Below are 19,077 nucleotides of genomic sequence, written 5' to 3'. Positions count from 1 at the left end.
AATGGTACACAATGAAGAAGCATCCTTCCAACCCCAGCCCTCAGGAATCACTATTTCTCTTTCTAGAGACAACCACTCTTAACCCTGTGTCTGCATCTTCTCTAAAACACAGAAAATGTCCAAGATATAGAAAATCACCACCCCCTGCAACATGTAGTCAGCCAGGTGAACACTTACTGTAACACATTTAGTGGGAACGATGTCAGAGAATTCCAAGCCGTGGGAAGAAGAAACTACTCTGTATTTCCTGTAAGCATCAGAAATAATGTCAGACACTCTCTACTGCTCTTTCCTTTAAGTGGTGAGATAGATATTATTTTATAAATGAGGAAGCTGAGGGTCAGACGTTAAGGTCACAGTGAGGAAATAGGAAAAAGCCGTATCCGGGTCCGTCTCCCTCCAAAATCCATCCTCTTTCCCATCTATGGTGGAGAACTCTGATTCACCCAGGAGGCAGAATTTAGTAAATTTTTATGCACCCAAGACTTTATTCTCTTGTATATAAAGTGATAACCAAAAGCAGCATGCTCCGTGGTGCAGAATTGCTACCCCTTCAGAAGTCCTTAGGAACCCAGTGCAGGACAATGTGAAGTCAGAATCGCTCAGATGAGATTTGCAGGGCTGTAGAAAAGGAGTTTTGCATTGTCTCTGAATTGGTCATTCTCAGCGACAGAGTCATTTATGAGATGGGGGCAATCATTGAAAGCAGTGGCTTTTAAAAAACACTTTAGCTGCCAAAAAATCTCATTGCAATTCTCTGGAAGAGTGCTGTTATACCAAGTGTAATTCACCAGCCCAGTGCCTTTCTGGAAGTTGTGAAATTGGAGAGAGTTGCTTTTGTCCAAATGAATAAACACCTCCAAGATGAGCCAACCAGCTTGTCCTGAGTGGAGCGTGATGGGATCGGACATCATGACTCCTTCCCTTGCTTATGTGTCCAAGATGCTCCCTGTCTCATTCTCCCTCTCTTTTGTCTGTCTCTCTTTTTTTCTCAGCTTTCCCTTTTTTCGTTTAATAACCAAATAAGCTCAGCTCTGAGGTCAGGAAAGAAATGGTGACCTATCTTTTCTTCCTGAACAGTGTTATCAACCAGTGATGGTAGTTAACAACACATGTGCCTTTTATGCACATAAAGGGATTATGGATCAGTCACCCTCTTGGCTTACATGTGTTTGACAATAAAACTTAGACTAGATTTTCCTTGTGATTTTTTTTTATAGCTCCCCAGAAAATAACCATCCATTTTTTGGAGAAATTCTGTTTCCACCATACTGAGATCCAAACGGGCCTGTCAGTGAAGTTGTCTTGACAGATGAACAAGTCCACTGAGGGTCATACACATACTTCTGTGATTCCTTCTCCTCCTTGACCAAGTGTGGTGAGTGGCTAGGTGGGCACGTCAGCTAAGCCTGGTGAGGTGTCCTTTCTCTCCTGAGATCCTAACCACTGTCACAATGAAGGAACAATGTTTATTTCTGCATTAATGGTGCCCTTATATGAGTCTTCGTCCTGTGAATATTCCATATCCTTCCTATAAACCCTGATTTTTTCTTAAATTGGCCTGATTCTATTATTTACAACCTCAGGACTACCAGATAACTCACCAACTCTCATTCCAAAATGAATCTAAACAATTTCTGGAAATCATTACAAAATATGCACAGAAGTAAAAATGAAGATGGCAAATAACAAAAACTCCTGGGTGTTTCTCTCTGGGAGGTGGGCTCAGGGTGCCTGTACTGGAAACACAATTTTGCTGAGTAATTTCTAAGGCCTCCTAGTTCTGAGAGAAGTGATACTGAGGTTTGGAAAAGAATGATACAGACCTGCCAGGCCAGGGAAGGCCTGAGATGCCTCTGAAATGAGTAAGAGAGAAAAAAGGGTGAAGAGAATTATCCATCAATACTATCATAATAGAATTGGACCCAATGATGTTGGACAAGATAATAAACCATATGGGGTAAAATCACTTCTTTTAATATGTTCAAGTTTTAGTCAGGTAACATTTAGTATTTTTATCTTCCATTAAATATTAAAGAATACCTTTTCTCTTCGTGAATGTCATAGAATTCCTGCTTGTTCGGTTTAGGAGAAGGGGGTACTTAAGTGATTATTTAGCTAGTCTTCATGTGACTCGAAAATTAGCAAGTTTTTTTCTGGTTTTGGGAAAATGAACAACCTGGGTACTAACATTTACAAGTTACACGACAAAAATATTGAAATAGTTCTCAGACTGGAACTTCCTGCATTTATTAGTTCTTCTTAACATGAATGGAGACAGTTAAGGCCATTTCTTCAAATACATTGTGCAAAATAAGTTTGGTGGTTTGTTTTTTCGTATCAATATCCAAGGTGTGTTTCATCAGTCTCCATACCATGTAGCCTTTATGAGCAACTTGCTGTCAAAGCAAAGTCGTTTAAAATTAATTAATGAATGACTTTTAAATGGAGGGTCCCAAGGGATAAATTATTTTCCCTCCAGTTAGAATGAATGTCTGTGAATATTAAGAAGCTCCTTGCAAGTCCTGTTTTGGTTAGACGTCCATTCCCAGTGGATGCTTCTCCCTGCAGACCCAGCAAGGACATTCAACTAACAGGAGCTTGGAAATGATGCAATGGGAAGCTAAGTGCTAATTGTACTGTGAAGTGTTGGTTCATTTTTTAGTGCCCAGGTTTTGTCTGCATGGTTTTGTCTGCACGCTTTAAGAGCAAATACCGCTCTGTGCAGCCTGGCGGTTTGGTGGCCAGTCACTCACTCGTGCTCATGACCGGCATGCTCCCTGTGGATCCCTTAACTTACCACATTCAGTTTCCCATCCAGCATCCTGGAATATACAGCACCACAAACACGGGTGAAGGTCCCTCAATCTTTGGTCAGTCATGTCCTAGTTAAGATGTTTCTAGAAGCCACTGCTGTCTTTCTCCTGAGACTGAAAAAAGAGGGAAGGAAGGCAGGAACTTAAAAGGTTCCCTTTCTCTCCCCTTCTTGTATTCGATTGTTAGAAATAAAGTTGTGTTTCAGAAAAAGGACGCACTGTCATGGCAGCCAAATAATGCTGAGACCTGTGAAAAAAATATAGACGTGTTTTGTTTCGTTTCCATTCCCACTTTTTTTTTTTTAAAGCAACCTCTCTGTCCTGGCCTCACCATTCTATGGCTAAAAATCAGATCCCAGTTATTTTATATAATACAATTATGATTATAGGAAAAAAACACTGGCTCGTTGCTAAAAATCACACTTCCATAGTCGTCCAGGAAGTCCTGAGTTATTTCTGGCAGTCGTCAAACTGTGCCTCATTTATGCCCGTATCCTGCGTCTCAAACGCGTCCGTTCCCAGCGTCCAGCTGGCCACACCGTGTCTTCACCTCCAGGGGCTCACCACTGCCGCTTCTTGTCTTGAGAGCTCTGCTGTGCCTTCCCAGATGTCATCTCCAGAAGCTCCCATGCCTCTGGTTCTGGGCCCCTAGACCAGCCTTAGGTTTGCCTTAGAGACAGGGCAAATAGCCCCTTCCAAGCTCCGTGCTATGATTTGTCACCGGGTCCCCAAAGCACCTTCACTTGGGCTGACACTGTCCCTCGTCTTCTGCCACTAAACCTCTCTATCCACAGGTGGCTCAGAATTAACCCAGGGACTGAGTAGGGGGCAGATACCATTTCCATTCCATTTTTAAAATATCCTCATCAAAGCAGGGGCAGTTTCCGAGCCCCAAACTCCCGCTCCTATCAAAGCTTGCCTCCTTCTCTAGTTATAAAAAACCCCCCTGGGCCCGTCAGTGGGAGCAGGCGCTGCAGAGACGGGAGGAGCCCCTGGGAACGATGAGCATTGGAAAGGGCAGAGCAAGGAGGTGGTGTTTGCATTGTCACTGCCTCGGGTTCAGCTCAGCCAGAACCCCCTGTTATGTAAAGGAAGAGAAATAATGGCCCAGACGGGTTGCATTTCCTCCCTGAAGTTACCCAGCACATTATTAACCAGGCCCCACCAGGGACACTCTTATCTTGGCACTGGCAGTCTCTGAGGTTCGGTTCAGTGATCTATAGAAAGGGAAATTAGATTCAAACAAACATAACAACTTGTCCTGGAGTGAAAAGGAGATGCATAATTTCTCTCATTTGTCCCTACTTTATTTTATAGCCCACATAGGGAGCTTATTTAAAACTACAAAACAACAACACACCAAACCAGCCAATATTCTGAGGAGATTTCATGGACCCATCAACAAAATAAGTATTATTATTTTCTTCTGTGATACAATAACCTAGAGGGGAAATCGGGGGTGGGGTGGGGTGTGTTCTAAGTAAGAGTTAGAGACGCCCTTTTGTGCTTTTTAAACGCGAAGCAAGACACTTATTGAAGGCAGAGCTTGTGGACACATCCTAAGTGGTTTACTTCTTCTCTATGACTTTGCCATGTTTTTATTCAGTAACTGACTCTCTAATACCTACTAAGTGTGAGGCCTGGCGCTGGGTGCTGGTCTAGGGAGCACGCTAGACTTGATGGAATTTAGAGTCTGATTTGGAGGGATCGGGGAGAAAGATATCAATCAATCCATCAGTGATTGCAATTTTTATAAGGGAAGTTCCAGTGTGGCCACAAGAATAGAAAATGGAGGTAATGGATGCGAATCCAGGGAGATTTCCTCAAAGGGGTGACTTTGGAGAAGATACCTGAAGGATGGATGGGTGGATTCTCTAGACTGAATTGGGAGGAACCTTCCAAGCAGAGGAAACAGCTTCTGAAAAGGTGTGGGAAACCTGAGGAAGTGAAATAAAATGTCCTTGAGGCTGAGACATCACAGGAGAGGTTGGGCTGGAAGTGACGTTGGAGAGGAGAGAGGCGCTGGGCACTGCTGGGCAGTGTGGAGTTCTGTGTTGGGTGCTATTAGCAGGAAATCCATTGAAAGATCTTAGGCAAGTGAGCTCTGTGATCCAGTTGCATTTTTAAACCATCACTCCAGCATCCTCTGTGCCAGGCACTGTGCAGTTCCTATCCACACACTATCTCATTGAAACCTGAAAATGAGTAAACTGAATAGTGGAGACATTCAGTGATTTGCCCAGGGCGGCCCACTCTGGCCACAGCCAAGAGTCAAACCCACGTCCACCGCCTCAGAGCACGCTCCTAACCATGACACCCTCTCGTAGTCACAGAAACTCCCCCGATTGTTTGCAGCCAAACTTCATTCTAATTACCTAAAGTTCCACTCTCAATGGTTATATTAGGAGAAAAAAAAAAATCAGTTCTCACCAAAATTGTCAACACCGTGTCTATGCTAGAGAAAAATAATTTCACTCCATTGATGCCAAAGGCAGTGTTGAGACTTTGGAAGGAAAATGCTGGAAGATTGTGAGACCTAGAATCTTAGCAATATTAAGACTGGGAAATACTTTGGGGAGAAGAGTTCCTTTCTGGGTATTTTCCCATTATAAAAGATTCCCATCAGCTCTGACTATTGAAAAAGTCTTCTAGATGAAAGTCAGCCTTGGTTTTCATTGTTGCAAGATTGGCCCACTTACCTTCATACATTTTTTGCACACCAGTGAACTGCATTTCAAATCTAGGTGGCTCTGGCTTCAAAAGGGCTGTCCTGGCCCTCAGGAAGAAAACTTTGATGTAGCAGCACACAGTTGCTGAGTAGGGGTTCTCAGTAAGGGCTAGCCCCTTGACTGGACCTGTAATACATCAAACTGGCCACATGATTGGAGGCCAGGGACTTTGTTCCTGGAGATTTTAAAGTGGAAGCAAACATTTCTGGGTGACACATTTCTGACCACCATAACCTGTCATGTCTTCAAACACAGTTATCCCAGAACCCCTCTTTAATGTAGAAGGGAGCTGCTTAGCTGTCAGCTGTAGACATCACCCTTCAGTGTCTCATGATGGAAATAATTTAGCTTTAAAACTTACTTTAGAGCAGACCCCACTGAAGTTGGGTGCTTTACACACATTTCTATGTTATAAGGGTTTTTCTTTCCTAAGTTCTTTTTTTGGTTACAAAAATCCTGAACTTGATAGTAACTCACGTGTTCATAGGGCTCTCTTTGAATGTGGTTCAAGTCAGGCAACAGGGGCCTTGCCCTCCATGAAGGTTGGCCTCATACCTCATTCCCAAACCACCTGCTGAGAATCTTACTCTGTCCCTTTGTTGTGTTTTAGAATTAAATGACCTGGTTTGAAATTCATCTCTGCCATTCTCAAGCTAAAGGATCTTGGGAAGGTAGCTAAACTCTTGTGTCTGTTTTCCTGTCTTTAAAATGGGAATAAAAATATCTGGAGTGTCATGGTATATTTGTATTACGGTTTCAAAACTTTCACCCCTTTTGTCCTTTGCGATGTGCATCTCATTGGCGTACTGAGCATGTATTTCCTGTCTCATTTATGCTGGCCTTGGTCGTGTGACTTGATTTGCTCAATGAAATGCTAGCAGACATGTAGGCAGAGGGTTTAGAAGTGTGAAGTTGGGTTGACCCTCATGTGTTTCCTTCATCACTACAAGACTAACGGTCTCTAGTTAGTCCACCTGCCCCAGGAGAAGATACAAGGATCTGACCTTAGTTCGTAGCCAATCAGGGACCCAATCCAGTCTTCATCAACCAAAGCCCAGCTGACCCACAGAGGCATGAGTGAGTGACAGAACAATGCTATTGTTGAATGCCATTGAAAGTATTTAGATTGGTTCTGTGGTGTTAATGCGGCAGGGATTTAAGTTGCTGTAAGATTTAGATTCTCGTTTCCTTTTGTCCCCTAACCCATGGCACCCTCATTACCTCCTGCAGGGCAGGTATTGTCTGGCCCCTGTGATGGTTCGCTGTTTTTATGCTCAGCTTGTATCTGCCTTCTCCTGCGGAAGCACATCAGTTTTTCTGTGGAGACCTTCTCTCCCGCAGTCCCGGCGTGTGTCATCAGGTGGAAGAGAAGTCAGGGGTGAGCGTGGAATACATTCCTTCCTCCTGGACTCCCTAAATGGTCCAGGGACGAGTATGTGATGGGGATGGGAATGCAGTCCAGTGAGACCGACTCCTAGGAATTTACAAGGAACTATAGGAAGGAGATATTATTTCCTCTGGAGATAGTGGGCTGGCAGAATGCAAGGCTGGAATTTGTCATATCCGCCTCTCCTTGGTGGGAAAGGCACTTGTCTGAGAATAACACCGATACAAAAGAAAACAGATGAGGGATGGAGACAGCAGACTTCCAACAGCATTGCATAAGCAGCTCAAATCAGCTGTGTCTGAAGCCAACATCCACAAACTTACAGTTTTGTTTTCCAATGAATTATATTTTGGGTGTAGTTCAGGTTATATCTGGTATTTGACTCTTGCCTACTTAAGAGTCCTGACATTTTGTTTATTTCACTATGGAAACTATTTTCCCTCTGTGGCTGACAATGTCTCATTTAGTTTTGTGTCCCTTGGTGGAAGTGGCATAGTCCCTTATTATTGATTAAACCATTTATTGGTCAATGGTTGATATATACGAATATACACATGCATAACTTAACATGGTTTTATGGTTTAAATTATTATTTAAGACAATTTTTAGGAACCCAAAGATGTATAGGTAAGAAAATTGATTTCAAAGAGATTAACTTATTTGCTTTAAGACACACTGATACTTTACAAAACAGACAGTATTTGAATCTGGCCCTTTGACTCTAGTCTAACCTTTGACAATATAGTGCCTCCTCAAGGCAGGTCTTACAGAGCTGACCACATCGGGCAGAATGTTCCTACGGAGAAGATCACATTGCCTGGTATTTTCACCCATCCTCTTCATCATCAAATACTCTTTTAAGTGCCTAATGGGTAGACAGAGTTGTTAAGATAACTTTAGTTGTTCTCTCATTCTCAGGTTTTTTATACCCAGTTATGGACCCCTGATAGATACTAAATCAGAGATATCTTATAACTGAGCACAGCTGTATGGACCATTGATCTCTCAAAAGAAGTCGTGTGGAAGGTTTTCTGATGCACAGTATTCTTGTCTTTCATCCTTTGTCATCCTTGGAAACTTTTACCACACATTCCATCCATAATGATCAGATGATAATTACAGCAACCATTTATTGAGCACATATTGTATGTTAGACACAGTGACTTACAGGAGAGGTTTGCAACCATTGGCATTTGATTCTTGATGCAATCCAACTAGGAAGAGTCACGTACCTTTGGACAGCACGGCTCAGAAATATTTAGCATTTAGTACTATACAACTAGGCAATATAGTACTGCAATTCCATGCCAGGGCTCTCTACCTGTGTCAGTGACCCCTTTCCTGTAAGTTCACATCCATGGACCCTGCTCTCGTAGCTGTTTCAGATGTGATGTCTCTTGACATCTAACCGTGGCTATAACCTGGGTCTCTGGTATATACTTCCCTTTCCCATTACTAAGTTTTGGTACCTAACCCATTATGTCCCAGAATTAGAAAACTACTCTCATCTGTTTTTGTTGCTGTTATTTTTAAATGTTTGTGGAGGCAAATTTCACATCATGTAAAATTAGCTACTTTTAAGCAAACAATTTTGTGGTACATAGTACATTCACAGTGTTGTGCAAACACCACTTCACCTCATTCCAGAACATTTTCATCCCCCCAAAAGGAGATTGCAAACCCATTAAGAAGGTCCTCCTCCCTTCTCCCTCCCCAGAGCCCCTGGCACCCGCGAATCTGCTTTCTGGGCCTTCAGATCTGCCTCTTCTGGATATTGCATACACAGATGGAATCATACGACATGTGACTTCTAACCCTTGGTGTATTTTATTTAGCAGATATTCATGAGGTCCATCCACAGTGTGGCATGTTTTGGTGCTGCATCCTTTTTTATGGCTGAATAATATTCCACCAGGTGGTGCAGATTGTATCACAGTTTGTTTTATCCATTCCTCCACTGGTGGGCGTTTGGATTGTCCCCACCTTCTGGCTGCTGTGCATGTGCCTACATGTACTCATTTGGACACAAGCAGTTATTTAGGGTACATATGCATGAATGAAATTGCCGGGTCATGTAGGGACACTGCATTTAACTCCGATGACCTCTGGACTGTGTTCCACAGTCCTCGTCTTTGATTTGATTCTCTCTGCTATTTGAAGGTTGATGATTTTTGGCTAACATAGCGTCTGCGTAGCCAAACAGGGCAACATGGATGTATAGAATTGAGAAATGGTCATCAAACTGAGGTCACTGCCCACTAAATGGTTTTGTGCAGTGTTTTTCCATGGCCACCGGAGGAGATAGGTTGAGAAGGGACAGATGGAGGTAGAAAGGGATGCTTGTCATGTTCAGAGTCCAGGTGATGTTGAAGGGGAGAAGGACCAGTGGTGGGATGTCACTTTGGAATGCTGGTACGGTAGGCTTAGCCTGAAGACCCACGCTTGACAGTTCTACTTTCTGTCTTTCCCTTTACATCACCATTATTCTTCCCTGGACATGCACATTCTTCAGTGCCTGTTGACTCCCGACCATCTTGTGGTCTGTTACTGCCACTTGCAAGAATTTGACTGTCAGGGAAGATGCCAGCAGGCCTTTTAAAAGCCACTGCAAACTTTCATTGCTAGCTTGTAACTTGGAGGAGCTTTGAGAGAAAGGGTTATAAATAAAACGCATGCATCAATCTGGGTTTCACAACAGGAATGCAATTCCACTTCGTGGCCAGAGATAAAACATGTCTTGCCGTGCGCAGTGAGCTCTGCCGTGCTTGCATTTTACTTCCCATCACAATCTAAGTTATGGCAGATGAAGCTGCTCATAAGGTACGAGGTTAGACAAGCCCATGCTAATTCACACTTACACATTATAGCGTGTTTTCAAAGGTCCAACTGCTGTTTTCTTTGGCAACTTGGGGTTGGAGGAAGGGAGAGCATCTGAAAAGACCCCATGGGACCGAGGTGAGGATGTGACTCTGTAACTCAGTTAAGCCTTTTGAGAACAATGGCTGAGTCTTAGATGTCTGTGCCTTGAAGTGCCTGGGAGAGTCAGCCACACAGAGGGCCTGCATTAGTATTAATGCGTGTGCTGCCCCTGCTGGGGGCTGATCTGATAACCTTTGGAATTTGGAGCCAGAAACAGTGATCCCTAATAGCTACACAATACGTAGACACTTCGCTGAGGGCTTTTCTATGTGTTACTCTGACTTCGTGTTCATAATCACTCTATGAATTTACTGCTACTATTATTTCCATTTTACAAATGGGAAACTGAGTTTCAGGGGTAGTAGCCATTTTATCAAGCTTTTAGATGGCAAAAGACAGGACCAGCATTCAGCCCCAGAATGGCCAGGAGCCTGTGCTGACCACCCTTCCATACTGCCCTCTCCACTGACTTCATTACGCCTGAGGGACGATACCATCACGAGACCTCCCTTTTCCGTGTTTCTCCCCGCCCTGCTTGCTGTCAAATTGCCCTGCTCTCGAACTCTTAGGGTCAGTAGAAGCCATTCTTGATCCTTTTCTCCTTCACATGTCTTGTTCATTCATTCATTCATTCATTCATTCAATTAGTTATTACCATCCAATCAACGTTTTGAATAACTATTAAGGGTCAGGCACCATTCTCATCGTCGCAGATACAAAGATGGAAGGCAGGACATCCCTGACTCAGGGAGCAGGTAATCAGAGAAATACAGAGCTCTGTGCTGAAATACAGGGCTGGAGTTGAGGGACTGGCAGGACGCCCCTGGAAACAGCATGCGGAAGGTATAGCAAACAAATCAGGGCAAGGAGCAGCAGCCTGGAATTGGTGGCCACCGGTCTGTATCTTGAAGAGTAGCTGCAAGCCAGACGAATGAAAGCGTGGCTACGGTGTATGGTCCTCATTCATCTGGGTTTCCAAATCTGTGTCTGCATTTTGCATCTTAACGTAACAGAATAATTAAGAGAAAGCAAGAATGTAAATATTTGTCTTACCGACAAGGCAACACACAACTCAAGAGGCCACTTTGCTTTAAACACAGAGCAAATTTACTTGTAGTAAATTCTGGATTTCATCTTAATTCATCAACATGCTAAGCACATCATCATTTCTTAATGGTTTTCTTAAAAATCGTCATAATTAATAATAAAATTCCATAAGTTAAAGTTTTTCTGCTTTGTCAGCACAATGCTGAGAAGAGAAAATTGATCGGTTTCCTATCAAAGGAAACTCCTCTTTGTATTCCTCACCCTCTACCTTGAAAATAATCTTTGTTGTGTTTATTTTTGCCTTCTCTTAAAAAGTTCACATAGATTATATTTTTTACCTTTTTCTAAAGAGAACACTTAAGAACAATTAAAAATATATTTTTTTAGTTTTATAATAACACTCCAAAAATAATACATGTGGATTGTAAAGGAAAAATTTGTCTGTTCAGAATGAAAAGGTCTTTTTGTCTCCATCTCCTTTCCGGGAGGCAGCCACCGTCAACAGCTTTAAGTGTACCCTAGGTTAGAGGTTCTCTGCCTCACTTCTGCACATTTTGGGTTGTTTTGGGTGGGATCACCCTCTGTGGTGGGGACTGCCGTGTGAGCTGTAGGGTGCTCAGCGGCGTCCCTGGCCCCCACCCACTAGATCCCTCTCCTCTGCCTTAACCGTGGCAACCCGAAATATCTCCAGACACTGTCAAATGTCTCCTGCAGGCAGCACCGCCCCTGACTGAGAACCACTGTTCTAGATGTTTTAAAGTACACACATACCATGCAAGAATCGATGGAAAAGTCAGAAGTTGGTGGGCATTAGTGGGGTGATTTGGAAAGGGAGAGGAGAAGTAATTATTGGAAAAGGGAATTATGAGTTTAGAACGAGCATTTCGAGGACACGAAAGGTACCTCATTTTTTAAATAGTCTTTTTTGATAGTGAAGATCCAAGTACCTACAGATGTGAAGCATTTTTTGAGTTCCATTTTCCTCTCCTTTTTAAAAGTGCAATATCATTTCCTGGGGAGTGAGTATGTATTCACTGAATCACTGCAGAAAGCCTGAGTCCTGGATCGATACCACAAGAGAAGGAGCTGGAGGGAGCAGGGAGGGAGGGAGGCCAGGCGGTCGATGCGGAAAGAAGGCGGCCAGGATCTCAGAGACACGGGCGGCTGCTGAGACCCAGGGGGAGTCCCTGTGGTGGAGGCACAACTGTGACCCCACCTAGGAACTTCCATCTTCAATCCAGAAGGGGCGATAGGGTCTGTGGGGAGCTCTCTCATGTAGGCACGAGCCAGATCTTGGGAGTCTGGCAAACCTGAATTCAAATCCTGGCTGTACCACAGGGTGATCTGATTTGTGGCACCCACAAAAATGCTAGCCCCTTTTTACATTTTGAGCAGGCAGACCATATGGTGGTTAAGAGTGTGGAACCACATCTGCACTCATTGCCCCCACTGCATGCTTGTTGTTCATTTCAAGTTGATCTTATCTGTCCTCTCCCTATCCTTTTTGTCTCCTGGGGAAGACAGGAGTCATCTCACCATATCAGACTGGAAAGATTGAGCCAGTCCATGCATGTGAAGGATTTGCAGTGCCCGCCAGCACACAGTGTGTACTAACTAATTGTTAGTGGGTGTTGCTGTCACTCGAATCAACCCCACTGGTTGTTGGAAGGCTTAGAGATGTGAAAACACCCCCAAACACTAGCTGACGTGCTGTAAGCGTTTGATAATGGCAGTACCCACACGGCCTTCCTGCTGCTCTGTTTTCATCCCTTCCTCTCAGCATTTTTTTTCTTTTCTCTTTGTGTCTTTTTTATCTTCTTCTCTCTCCCTCTTTGCTACAAGCCTCAGATCTCAGGCAAGAAGGAACTAACCCAAAAGAGCACACGATTTATTTTTCCCATGCTCATTTCTGTCTTAATAATTATCATATTGACTCTGCATTTATTACACTGTGAGAATGACTTTACGTGGAATCTCATGAATTTAAACATTAACGTGAGATAAATTAGTTTCAAATTGAATTCCTCGAATGCAATTGAATGTGTTTCTGTATGATGAATAAGGAATTTTCCAAATAAAATCTCAATCTCCGATGTTCCATTTTTGAGCAGGTGGAAGAAATACGTGGGGCTGTTTGATAAGGTTAAACTATGATTGCATTGCCATAGATTAGCCATGCTGTAAACTAACTTTTTTTTTTAGTTTGGGGGGAAAGCAGTGTGGGGGCAGCATTGGGTAGGTAAAAATGTGAAGATTTCTGTGTACATGTTTATTAAGTCTCTCAGTTACCTCCTATTTAACACAGTTATTGTAAGATGTAATACCCTTCTGAAGAAGGTACTCTTTTTTCTACATTTTTAGTTAATCAGTTCCCATATTAGAGGTTAATTCAAACAACAACAACTAGCATCTGCTTTAATCCCATTTTCTCTGAAAGCTCTTCCCTCCAATATAATCTCCAAGGGCTGAAAATGAGCTTCTCAGAAGCAGGCCAAAAACCAGGTGGTCACAGATGAAGAAAGTAAGAAAAGGGGAATGTATTCTGCCCCTTATCAGGCCCAGAGTCATTGTGGATGAGAAGCGTTTATAGGGAAGGAAGAGAAGCTTTGCTCAGCTCATGGAGGCCTCCGCACGGTGACAGCAGGTGCCCCCTGAGTAGTATGTGTCATGTCACGCCTCAACAGGCCATCTTCTCAGAGCCTGGGTGTGACCATGTGACTCCCCTGCTCTCCGAGGCTTTCCAAATAAAGCCCAAAGCCATCGCCCAGCCTGCCAGGCGCAGAGCATCCTGTGCGAGCCTTGTCTTCCTCACCACCTGTATGGAGACCCCTCTGACCCCGAAGGGCCATCTCCCCTCCCACCAAACGGTGTTTGCAGATGCTCAGCCCCACCTGGACCTCTTCCCTGCACCACCTCACTTGCTTAACACTTCCCTGGCACTTGGCATCCCATAGAACCTTCTGCTTCTTCAGAAACACCTGTGCTGACCCCTTAGGCTGTCAGTCCATGTGCAGAGCATTGGACTCCTCTCCTGGGTGGCTGTAATTCCAGTTGAAATTTTATATGTATTTCTAAGCAGTTCTGACTAATGCCTCTTTTTAACCACTCTACCATATGCTCCGGCGGGGACAATCTTGTGTCTGCTTTTTGCTTATCAATTCATCCTCAGCACACAGCTCATGACCGGGGTACCATAGACCCTTGAAAAAGTGAGCAAGAAGCTCTAAGCCATGCTGATCTGAAAACACAGCAGAGAAGATGAGAAGGTGCTTGGCACATGGAACAGGAACTCAGAAGTGATTTGGCTTAAGGAGGAAGGTCAGTGATTCATCGATGAGACCCTAGCACTCTCCCTTGCTCCTAGGAGAGCCCCTCTTTGTAATTTTGTCCAATGAATGGCAGGTGAGAAGTCTCAAGGAACCAAAGAACTCCTAGACATGACATTTGACCCAGAGGGGAGAGCATTCGAAAGGGAGTTCATAAAATGTAATCAGAAAAAAAAATACCATTGAAGAAGGAGAAACCCAAGAAATGCCACTTGTAGGAATTTAATCTACATAAATACATACCCAAGGAAGCAAAAATATATGAGGAAGTCAGTTCAATGAATATATATAAAATGAAGCTCAAGTTCTAGGAATGCATTGCTTGGCTGCATTTGGTCCATCCATACAGAGAAGCTCTACTCAAGCATTAAAAAGAATAAGATTAATTTATGGGCACTGCTAAGGAAATACGTTAGTACTGTCTGTTATATGAAAACAGATATTTGCAAAGCCGGGTGTAAACTATAAATGCATTTTCTTCAAGTGTGTATACACGTGAACGTCTGTGACGAGATTGTACGGGCCTTGTACACACGAGGGAACGTCTGAAATGATGCACAGTCGTTATTCATGGTTAGTTACTGGAATTAAGGCTGAGCAAGGGAATTTTAACTCTTCATGCTTCTAGATGAGTTTTAATAACTCATCAAGACATAAAAATAGACTGATGAAGAAAAATGTCACAGGACACCAGGAGGAGAACCTTGGAAGTATAAACAGCGTGAACAAAACTCTAGGCCGGTGGTTCTCAGCTGAGATGACTTTACCCGTCAAGGCACATTTGGCAATGCCTGGAGGTGTTCTGGTTTGTCACACCGTGGGGTGGGGTGGGGTGGGTGCTACTGACCTCTGAAGGGTGGACACCAGGCATTCTGCTAAATCCTTAGGATACCCCTATAGCAAAGAATTACCTGGTCCAAAATGTCAACGATACAGAGACTGAAGAACCCTGCTCTTCCCATTCTGACATTTGGAGGCTGAAATTCCTCTGGCATGATGGCAAGGGATGGAGAGAATGAAGATAAAAACTGCCATGACTGCAGAGTGTGCAGGCCACTCTCAAAGCCTTCTGGATGAAGGCTGTGGTCCTGCCTTTGGCCCTTGGGGGGCAAAATCATCTCGGTAGAGAGCCGTTGGCCTAGAGGATATACCCATGTGCTGCTTACACTTCTAAGGTCTTCCTCCTAGGGCTCCTATGACATTTTTCTTCATTTCTGCTTCCATTTAGCACCGGGGTAGAGCTGGTAAGGCAGTGTGTTGTGGATCCAGGAATATTTTATGTAAATACTGCATCTAAGAAATTCCTCAGCATGCATGCCAAGTTGCCCTTCGACTTACCTAAACCTTTGCCCCGTTCACCTCCCTCTTTGCCTCTAGTGAAATTTATCTCAAACTCAACCTCAAGGTAGAGCTGGGCAGTTCCCTACCCCTCTACTGTCCTTAAGGTTCCCTTTATTTATTATAACTTCATTAGCATCACTATGATGGGGCTAAGAGAGGGACTGGCACTGCTTGGTCTTTCCTTAAGCCTCGGGCCAACTCCATCTAAAGGTAACTGTGTTCTCAGCTCATCCGAGTTTTGTGGTCCAAGATGTAAACATTCAGGAAGTTCCTTTTTTTTTGGATTCCACTGTTTCTCCCAGTGCCTTGCTCGATGAGATATTCTCTAGATTTTACTGAGTTAATGCATTTCAGTTCTGTTATATGAGCACAAAATAGAAATACTCAGAAACCTATTTAACCACATAACTATACCTATACAAACCCTCTAACTAAATGCCTTGTATATACTTTTTCCTTAACCTAATAGAGTTCCCTTATTAATTACAACAGGTTTCTCCTTCTGATCATTGCATCCAGAGTGGGTTGACTGTCTTATACAATTATCTGAGTAACTCAGGGAAATTATTTTTTCCCCAGAGTCAGGGCTGTGGAGCACATCCTCAAATGGGAGAATGTTAAGCACTTTTTAATACAAAGATGATGAGTAACAGCTCTGTTGCATTTTTCATGACTTTTATCCCCCTGCCTCATCTCTTGGGTTTGAAAGGAGCTGGTCCTTTGGGCCATATGTTACTCAGTTTCCACACCTTTGGGATGAAGAGAGAATAGGATGCACAAGACCCAGAGTTTGGGGGATTTTTATAATCATCCCAGCTGGGAATGCCCAGGGAGCATCACATGCGGTGAAAGGCAACAGGAAATGCAAAGTGTTACTTCTAAGAGAGAACTGAACGCTCTCTAAAAGGGGGTGGAATAAAATCACTGCTGTAAAAACAGGGAGATCCTGCTAATAGACAGAATGGTGTCACTCATTAAATGAGGCATTCTTGAATTAATGGACAGCCTGCACTCAAGAATGTAATGGTAAACAAATCAACCATTTGTAGACAAAACTTAATGCTATTTATTGTGTGGGGATAAAACTTTTCCCCGATTATTTCAAAGCCAGGGATTTGACTTTGTTGCTAAATTCATCTCCAGAAATGAATATACTGTATTTGTATGTGAGGAACCCAAGTGAATAAATAAGTAGGAGTTTCTGAGGGGAACAACGCAGTGGGATTGATCTTGAAAAGAGCAATTGCAGACATATGTCATATGTCATTACCGGAGAGTTGGCGACAGTATTATTCATTATGTGGTTTCAGAGTGTTCTAAATTAGAGAAATGGATTATTGGAAGTGGATGATTTCCCCAGATTGCTACTTAATAGTGACTAAGGGGTCTGCATTACTCATATTTGCAGTGAAAATGGTGCCAAAACCCAGCAGTGGTTGACTGAAATGAAATGTAAGCCCTATTGGGTATTTTCTTGAGACGCTGCCTAATTTTATGCCTCTTGCTTAGTATAAATGTCCCGGGGTCTCAGAGGTTGGGGCTGCTTGCAATGATGGCAGATGGAAATGAAGGTTTCCAAGTTTTTTACCTTGCTGTCACGTCCCACTTCCTTGCTGCCCCCATGTATACACGGCGGTGATTATCTTACCCATTGAACAGACATTTGCCCTTTTCCATTGTGGGCGAGTGTCTCCCTTTGCAACTTTTTTGGGACCGCTCTTACTGCTTTGCCCAAGCTTCCTGCCTGAAGTGAGGAGCCTGCCTGCTGTGTTCATTAATTTATTCATTAAATAGTTAGAGCCCCGCCTCTGTGTCAAGTCCTATACTAGACCCTGATTGTGCAGGGAGGAGCAAACTAGTGCCCCAGCACCTCCAGCTCTGGGGATACAGATATTAAACCCATAGTCATACAAACCTGGAGGTAATTGCTGCTAACCTCCTTCATGGCATCAATTATCACTTATTCTCTAACTCTATGCTCCAGGCATACCAGCCTCCTTTTTCTTACCTAAATCAGTTAAGCCCTTTGAAACCTCAGAGTCTTTGCACTTATTCTTCTCTTCCCATAACTGTCTTCTACTCATCCTTCAAGGCTTATTTTAACGGCTGCCTTCCTTGACTACCCAGTCTAGAACCGCACCCTACCCACTTATTCCTCACCAGTCAACCTGATTATTTCTTTTTTTTTTTTAGATAATTATTTTTTATTGAAGGGTAGTTGATGCACAGTATTACATTACATTAGTTTCAAGTGTACAACACAGTGATAAAACATTTATATACATAATTCTAGGTTCCAGCTATCACCCTACCAAGCTGTTACAATATCTTGACTATATTCCTTATGCTATACATTACATCCCGGTTACTTATTTATTTTTTTTTGTGAGGGCATCTCTCATATTTATTGATCAAATGGTTGTTAACGACAATAAAATTCTGTATAGGGGAGTCAATGCTCAATGCACAATCATTAATCCACCCCAAGCCTAATTTTTGTCAGTCTCCAATTTTCTGAGGCATAACAAACAAGTTCTTACATGGAGAACAAATTCTTACATAATGAATAAGTTACATAGTGAACAGTACAAGGGCAGTCATCACAGAAACTTTCGGTTTTGCTCATGCATTATGAACTATAAACAGTCAGTTCAAATATGAATACTCATTTGGTTTTTATACTTGATTTATATGTGGATACCACATTTCTCTCTTTATTATTATTATTTTTAATAAAATGCTGAAGTGGTAGGTAGATACAAGATAAAGGTAGAAAACATAGTTTAGTGTTGTAAGAGAGCAAATGTAGATGATCAGGTGTGTGCCTGTAGACTATGTGTTAATCCAAGCTAGACCAGGGCAATAAAACATCCACGTATGCAGAAGATTTCTCTCAGAACAGGGGGGGTGAGGTTCTAAGCCTCACCTCTGTTGATCCCCATTTTCTCACCTGATGGCCCCCTGCGACTGTGCCTGTCTTAGGTTGTTCCTCCCTTGAGGAATCTTACCCGTCTCTGGCTAACCAGTCATCTTCCGGGGCCATACAGGGAAATGTAAAGTTGGTAAGTGAGAGAGAAGCCTTATTGTTTGAAATTCAACCTGATTATTTCTGTCACTGCATTTACAAATCTGTCAATATCTTGCTAATTGACATATGTGTTGTTTCTCTCTCCCTCTAAAAGGTACATATCATAAGGAACAGGGATTTTGTCTTCTTTGTGTTTGATAAACACTGTGGATGATGGCGACAGCTGCCAGCCATGATAATTGTGATGGAAGGAAGGAACCAGATGCTCTGGAAAGTTTTAATGGAAAGACCTAGTTTAGATGGAGGGTGCAGGGGAGACCTCTGTGAAGGACTGACATTTAAGTTGATAGAGATAGGAGGATAGTGGAGGAATTGGTATAGAGGCAACAGCCCACTATTAGTTAAAGTGAAATAAGCTTCAGTAACAAACCCCTGAATCTCAGTGGCTTAACACAATTCAAGTTTAGTTCTTCTTACCTGTAGC

The 19,077-nt window shown here is 43.0% G+C and overlaps 1 protein-coding gene across 22 annotated transcripts in view; it reads left to right on the top strand.

The window, feature by feature from the left end:
- The window catches only part of RBFOX1 (RNA binding fox-1 homolog 1), a 1,882,478-nt gene that overhangs the window by 1,160,328 nt on the left and 703,073 nt on the right, over positions 1-19,077 (top strand). The gene's annotated exons all lie outside the window — the stretch shown is intronic.

This window comes from Manis pentadactyla, chromosome 10 (assembly GCF_030020395.1).
Source record: "Manis pentadactyla isolate mManPen7 chromosome 10, mManPen7.hap1, whole genome shotgun sequence".
Lineage (NCBI taxonomy): Eukaryota > Metazoa > Chordata > Mammalia > Pholidota > Manidae > Manis > Manis pentadactyla.
This window is presented reverse-complemented; position numbering and strand designations above follow the sequence as displayed.